The following is a 7,497-nucleotide window of genomic DNA, read 5'->3' on the forward strand; positions in this document are numbered from 1 at the left end:
ACAGCACTATGCTACTTATCACTTGGCTTATTCTTGTACTGGTCATAAGCTATACATTCTTCTCTCTCTTCACTCTCTTATCAGCTGGTGCTCTCCGAGCACCCCTGACAGACAACAGCCTCTGGCAGCTGGTGTCACCCCATCCCATCTCTCCCATCTCATGCTCTCTCAGCCAGTAGTCCAGTGATAAGAGCACTCGCCAAGATAGATAAAACTGGATACAATTTCCTGGCTGGCCTTCACGTTTGAGGGTTGTAACATAACCACTAGATGGAGCATGAAGTGCACTTTCATTCATCTCTAGCCCAATCAATCTGTTATTATCCCTAGCAAATAAAACATTATTTTGTCTATGGAATGGCTTGAGAATCAAATACTTACTGTCTGCTGATCAGGGTATTCTCAAGAAAGTGAGAAAAGGAAGTGTCAATCTGTTTAGGCAGAGGAGAATTGAGCATAGGCCCCTCACATCCTGGGTGAGCTCTCAAACTACTAAGCAGTTATATATAAAGACAAAGCCCCAATTCTTTCACCGGTTTGGAAGAGAAGACCAATTTCTTTTCAAATTTCAGCGAAGAGAAATCTTATATATCTAGCTCCACAAGAAGATCCTGTGTTGCCAATCTAATGCATGGAGAAGTACTATGAAGAGCCCTGGGGCACATTTAAGACTACCCCTTTCTGGAGCACTTCCTGTTGACTAGTTTAGGTTCAAGGATAGCATCACTCAAAGTGCTGGAGGCTTCGAATCCTCCTCTTCCATTCCTAGTTACAGGCTGTGGATTCCACTTGACATTTTTTTCCCTTTTTTTTTTTTTTTTTTTAAGCTTAGTCTACATGACAGGGGATTGAGAAATTTAAGTGAAGAGATCACACAGTGACCATAATAGTGAAGAAAAGAGGAATGTGAAAATCTTTGTCCCGAAATAGTGCTATTATGACCCTGGAGATTGCATTGCCATAGCTTTGGATATGCATTTGCTACTAGTTCACAGCTACTGTTCCTAGCCCACTCCTTGCTCAACACTGACCCCTGAAAGGGGCTATGGTCCACTCTGGCCTCAGGACAAAATGCTCATGTGACTTTTTCTCAACATGGTTCAGTCAAAATAACCTTGAAAATAACTGTTTAAAATAACCTGGTTCATTCTGAATGAAATGAAATACTCTAAAAGTACACAGCCATTGGATTTGGGAAGCCAGAAACTTCCGGCAAAGAGGTGGTCTAGGGACAAATAGAGGTAATTTCTTCAGTCAACACAAATGCAGCTGGAAAAGGACACATGCCACAGTCTAAATCACAAAAGAAAAAATGAAACTACTAGCTAGGATGAAGAACTGAGCAACAGTGATAGTTTAAAAAAAAAAAAAAAACAAAGATAGTTCATTTTCAGAATATTGGGTTTGAACTGAGAACAGGACATCCAGAAAGACAGGCTGAAATGTGAAACTAAATTGAGAGAGACAGAATGGGGTGAGGAGGTAAGCTTGGGAGTTGTCTGCAAAGAGAAGCTAGCAAAAGCTCTCAGAATGCTTTATGTCATTCACATACAAAAAATAGGGAGAGAAAAGGGAGCGAAAGCAGAACCCCTGAATGCCTGTGAAAGAGTTCAAATAAGCAAGAGAAAAGACATTAATGGAGATTTTGAAGCAGCAGCCAGAGAAATAAGATGGAACCAACAGAACAAAGAGTACGGATTCATCAGAAATGAAAAAGAGGGAGAATACAGGAAAATGACAGGATTATCTGTGTCAAAAGAAGTTGGTTGACTAAACAGGGTAAGAATTAAAAAGAGAGTCCATTTAATTTATATTTTCATATATGCTTTTGAGTTTTTCTTTCACCATTTCAATGAAGCCGAATATTAGAAAAAAATATATATATACTTCCTATAATACTTACAGGAAGCCCTGGAAAAGCCCTTCTAAGACTTAACTTTCTGAGGAGGGGATTACTGAATTATACAGAGTTATTCTGGTGTTCTCCAGGAATCTGTGTGCCTCAAGTATGTCCATATACACTCACCTTTTACATTTCACTACTGGACCAACCTCTCTCAAACAATACCCTGGCTGTGCAGAGTTTTAGTTATTAGTTAACTCCATATTTCTAATTTCCAGATTCCTCTTCCTTAAAAAAAATTCTGAAAAATAATGCTTCTTATATAAATAAGGTCATTTCAAGTACAACTTGAACAAATTAGTAGTTGTTATGCTGTTGGTCACTGAGGAAGCAAGGCTGTTCCCTTATTCAATTACGATGCTGCCGATTTCATTTTCTGGCTCTTGTCTTTCTAGCTAATGCATGTGACTTAGGACAAATTCACTTCTGCTGCCCTGTAGACCTAACAATACTGTGCCACAATCCTTTGACCTTAGAAAATGATGAATAATCGTCTGTCAACAACACAGATGCATTTCAGGTTGAACATAACTCCTATCCCAACTCAATGGGCTGTGCTACTAACAGACCACAGCTAAGTCATACAGTATGACTTTTACTTAAAAAAAAAAAAAGGATAGGAATGAACTGCTATCTCCCTTTTTCCCTAGTGTGATGGGTTCTGTCTACCTACAAATAGCATATTATCCTGTAATTATGCCTAAGCAGATTATATCAACATCTAATAAAGTGAGGGGGAGGGAGAAGACATGTTATAGCCCAACCTAGCCACATAATATTGCAAAGTTAACTTGTTAATATTCAGACTGCTTTGAAGATATGTCTTTTATTTTGCACATTTAATATCGTATTCCGACAGCTTATGTACCACTAAAATTCCTGGGCTTCATTAACAGAGACAGCTAAAAGCAACAGTATCCTATAATAACCTAGTTATCTGGTTCCATCTTAAAGCAATCTATGTTTCTTGCTTTCACTACTTCTGTTGGTAGACTATTTGAAGTAGAATTTTCACTGCTGTGCTAGTGAGAAAAGCAAGTTTAGTCAAAAACTAGACAAAACAACAGTATATCTATATGAAAATTGTAATTTTTTTTTTTTTTAATTCTAGACTACTTCAGGGCAAGCATATAATTATTAGTTCTTGTTCCAGAATTTCTTCTCTATTTATAAAGCTTTTATCAATGTCGTTTCCCCGGTGTGTTTATAAACAGTAGTTGAAACTCTTTGCCTTTGTTTTGACAGTTTAAGCAAAATCCTTCAGTTTCTTCTCTAGTCCCCTGATTATCTGAATCTGAATAGTGGTGACAGATTAGGACAGCCTTCCAAAAGACTACTGGGCTTTGCTTGGGCATTGCTGTTAATAACCCCTGTTGCTTCCACTTCATATGGAGACACCTTCCTATACCTGTTAGGCTCACATTTGCCTTTTGTTTCTCTCTTCCCCACCCAAAGCAGTAGCACACTGCTGTCGTACAGTCATTATGTGATTGACCAATATTTCAGATTTTTTTCATCTGTAGTTTCTGATTAATAAGCCCCTAGCTTATGGCATTACCTAAGTGCATAGCCTTGCATACTGCACTATTAAAATTTACCATATTTCTATAATTTCAGTGCTCAAATACATTCAGTATTTCCTGTGTGATATAGAGCGTTTTTTTATATTGATGATTCCTCCCAATTTTGTCTCGAAAAATTTATTAGGATACTTCTGCCCTTCAGTGCTAACTCTATTGAAACCAGTAAATGACACTGACTATAAGATTCATCCTTGGGGAAAGTCCTCAAGACCAAATCTTCACTTGAGAGATTCTATCAGCACATTAGGCTCATTTTTTACCAATGCTTTAACAAGTCTGACAATTCCTATGTTAACCATCTTCTCCTCTAGCTTAACTAGTAGTATCCTAGCTGGTACTGTATCAAATAGTTCAGTGAAATGTGGGCTTCTTTTTTCAAGTGAATCACTTATCTAAACAGGGAAAGCATTAAACTAGTGCAATGTGATCTACCTTTTGGTAAATAGAAAATGGGTTAAATTATCGTCTACATATGTCTCTTCAATCATTATTTCCTTTAAAAAATTTCTAAAAGCATAATATTATAATACTATAACAAGTCTGTAATTGCCTGAATCCCTTCCTCTCCCTTCCCTTTTATTTGGGTAGTCCCCCCACCCCACCTTTTTTTTTTTTTTTTTTTTTTTTTTTTTTTTTTTTTTTTTTAGCTCTAGCGTGCTAGACCAAAATAATGCTACTGGAAAACATCCTGTATCCCTCACCTTTGTGGGATGGAGCTTATCAGGCTCCTCCTTCCCCTCAGGCTGTTGAATCCTTTTTTCCTCACATTCTGGTAACACTGATGCCCTCTTTCCTTGTCCTTAACTAATCTATCTTCATCTTTGTATTTGCTCAGACTTCCTGCAAAAAAAGGTACTTATGTACTTCTTCCTGTCTTGAGCATCTTTAATCTTGGCCCATCTCTGCTACCCAATACCCTTACCTCACTTGCTCTTTCCTTGTCCTCTTTTCATGTGTATACATACAAAAAAAAATTTACTATATGCTTTAATTTCCTTTTTAAGGTTAAACTCAGCTTGACTTCTGGCAATTCTCATTTTATCCCTGCACTTTCTGACCTCCAAGCTGTACCTTTCTTTGCCAATCAGATTCTTTTTCCATTTCTGTATTTGGTTCTTCTTGCTTAGGACATAATTCAATCAAGGAAATAGGACCTGCCTTGCTTCTCACAGGCAGCACTCATCATTTAATAAGATCATACCCTGCAATGGATTTAAAACAGCCTAAACTGACTGTGCGTAAATGAAGGCTTAAAATTAAAACAAGGTTCTGTTCCATCAAAGAAGTCATGTTCTGAAACTGTTTCCCAATAGAAGCAGGGCCAAAAACCTGAACTCATTTTAGAAATAATATTTCCTTAGTCTATGGAAGAAAGTCATATGATAGATCATCTTGCTTCTATTCAGTGTTCTTCCTTATTCAAAACAAAAATGTCAATTCTTAAACAAATGGACAAACACACAGACATAAGAAGCTCTATGCAGTCATTGGTATACCTTACCATTAGAGAAAACACATTTAAACTCCACATCAGTCCTCAGAGGACCACAGTCCCAAGGAAGTCAAGCTTTACTGGGCTGCCTTAGTTACCTAATAGTATCCAAAAAATGGCATAGGATTTGCACACCTTCCTATCAGACAAGACTATAGTAGTTGCTTGAATTTATATCTCTGTCCACAGAGGAAGACAAATTGATTATTATCTGTAGTCATCAGCTCAGATCTGTGTGTTCACCCTGTCCATTGCATAAAAGCATAAATGGACTGAATATGGCAGGGTGGGGACAGGCAATGAGTAGGGCTCATATGATGTGTCACATACCATCAGTTATCACACTATGGCCTCACCAGGAGAAAACTGGGTTTTGAAAGTTCTGAGAGCCAGCTCACTTGCATCTCCGAAATTTGTTGCTGGTCAGCATTTCCAACCAATGAGAGCTCCAAGACAAGGAACATATATATTATCTGCCCATATGGAGCTGATATATATGAGACTGTATAAATAACACAGCTGAAAAGAAATTCACTTTGCATGAGTCTGAGACATTTGTTCTGTTCAAGCACCACTTTAAAGGTGAAAGTTATTTTGGGGGTGTTAGTTCAAACAGCAGTTACTTCAAATCCCAAATCCCCAAATCCTTTGGGATTTGTATGCTTGTCTTTAGTTGAGTTTGGGTGCAGATGTGGCAAATTATATAAAACAGACTTGTTCTTGACAGATACTAAAAGGGGTACAAGCAGGAAAATTCAGATGGAAACTTTCATTGCATGCCTCCTCAAAACGCACTTGTTCAGACGAGAGGTGTCTGGCTCATTAAAGAGAACAGAGGCTATGTGAGAAGTCCAGCTCCAAGTTCTGAATCATTAGAGCTCTTTGAACCTACAGTTTTGATTCAGATTCTTCTTTCAGACAACAAAAAATGAAGTGTTTTATCCTTTTCTTGTGTACTCATGTTTGCACTCTTGGTAGACTCACTGCAACAAATCATAAACTTAAGGCAATGATGAGAACACCTTGTTACAGCAAGGGCTACATTTGGTTTTTCAGATTGTACAAATAACAGCTTTTAAAAGCTGCTATTCTATTTGAAAGTCATGCCAGAAAACACAATATTCAGACAAAATGGTAGAATTGCATGAGGATTGGAACTATCAATGCATAATTAAATATCGATTTCTGCTTTGTGATCAGTCAGTGATTGATTTGGGTGTCTAAGACATTTACACTAAAGCTTCAGGGTACTTCTAAGGAAGATATTTCCTTTAATCTCATATTGAAACTTTTCATGCAATTCTGATACTTTTAGTGTCTCTGTCCTTTACTGATCTTCCTATTTTCAGAGAAGTTGAAGGAACTTAATTATATTTCTTATTCCAACCCTTTAATACCTGTGTTATCTTGACTTGCACACACACCACCTACAATCACAGAAGCTTGGTTTCTACAGGCTAAAACAGGGACAATAATATCTTTCAGGATGCCTGCCTTCCTTAAATCAAGCAACTAAATATTTTAGAGCGAGGAATAGAAAGAAAGGAAAATGAAGACCTTTTGTTTAGCTGCCTCAACCTAAGCTTTTTAAAAATTCCACAGTTTTTGAATGTTTTATTCCTATCTGCATGATGACAGATAAAGCTATATTAAGAGTTTCTGTCAATCCTGATAGCAGGTCTAAAACCTGATATTCTGCAACCTTTTCTCTAACTAGCACTTTTTCTATATAGCTGTGATTATTTTTACCATTTTCTGACCCTGTTTTCAGTATATCATTTATTTGCTGGTTTTACTGATGTATGTAATTTCTCCTGAGAAATCATCAGCAAAAAAAGCGCCAAGACCTAGATTGTTTTCAGCAGTACTAGTGCAGGAAAGCAGAACTGATGTTTCCTTACAGCATGTCAGTCAAATGCAATTAAAAAGCTATTGTATATTCTTAGGATTTCAGAGAACTGCTAGCAGTCACAGCTGTCGGAAAATATCTGCCACAGGGAAAACGCTGGTGTTTGATTGTTACTGATAAGCCACATATGGGCAGAATCTGTAGGTTTCCTCAGGAGTGATGATTCTAAGATATGGCTCTGGTATCAGTGGATTTGAGATTTCATTTACCCTACAGAGGTAAACCTAGTTTTTGTTTGGCAGAGTAAATTAAGGAGAAGTCTTACCAAACTAACTCAAAATAGGTTCCATTAGGAGAAAGGACTCCGCCAATGCAATGTGAAATATTAAACAGTGCAGATGTCCCAGGTTTGCTCCTGAATAATACAAATTCTCTTCTTAAAATAAAAATGGAGCACACCAAATACACCAGGTAGTTACTAACTGTTGATGTTTCATTACTGCCTACTAGTCATACCATAAATTTTTTGTTGATTTTTTAAAACAACAAAAATCCATCAGGGCTACATTTATCAAGTCTTTCACTATAGGGCACTAAATGGAAAGTGTTTTGTTTTTCTACAGCCTTACTCCCTCCAGGGAGTTGATGATGGATGAGATGAAATATGCTG

The sequence above is a fragment of the Dromaius novaehollandiae genome, chromosome Z (assembly GCF_036370855.1).
Source record: "Dromaius novaehollandiae isolate bDroNov1 chromosome Z, bDroNov1.hap1, whole genome shotgun sequence".
NCBI classification, from domain to species: domain Eukaryota; kingdom Metazoa; phylum Chordata; class Aves; order Casuariiformes; family Dromaiidae; genus Dromaius; species Dromaius novaehollandiae.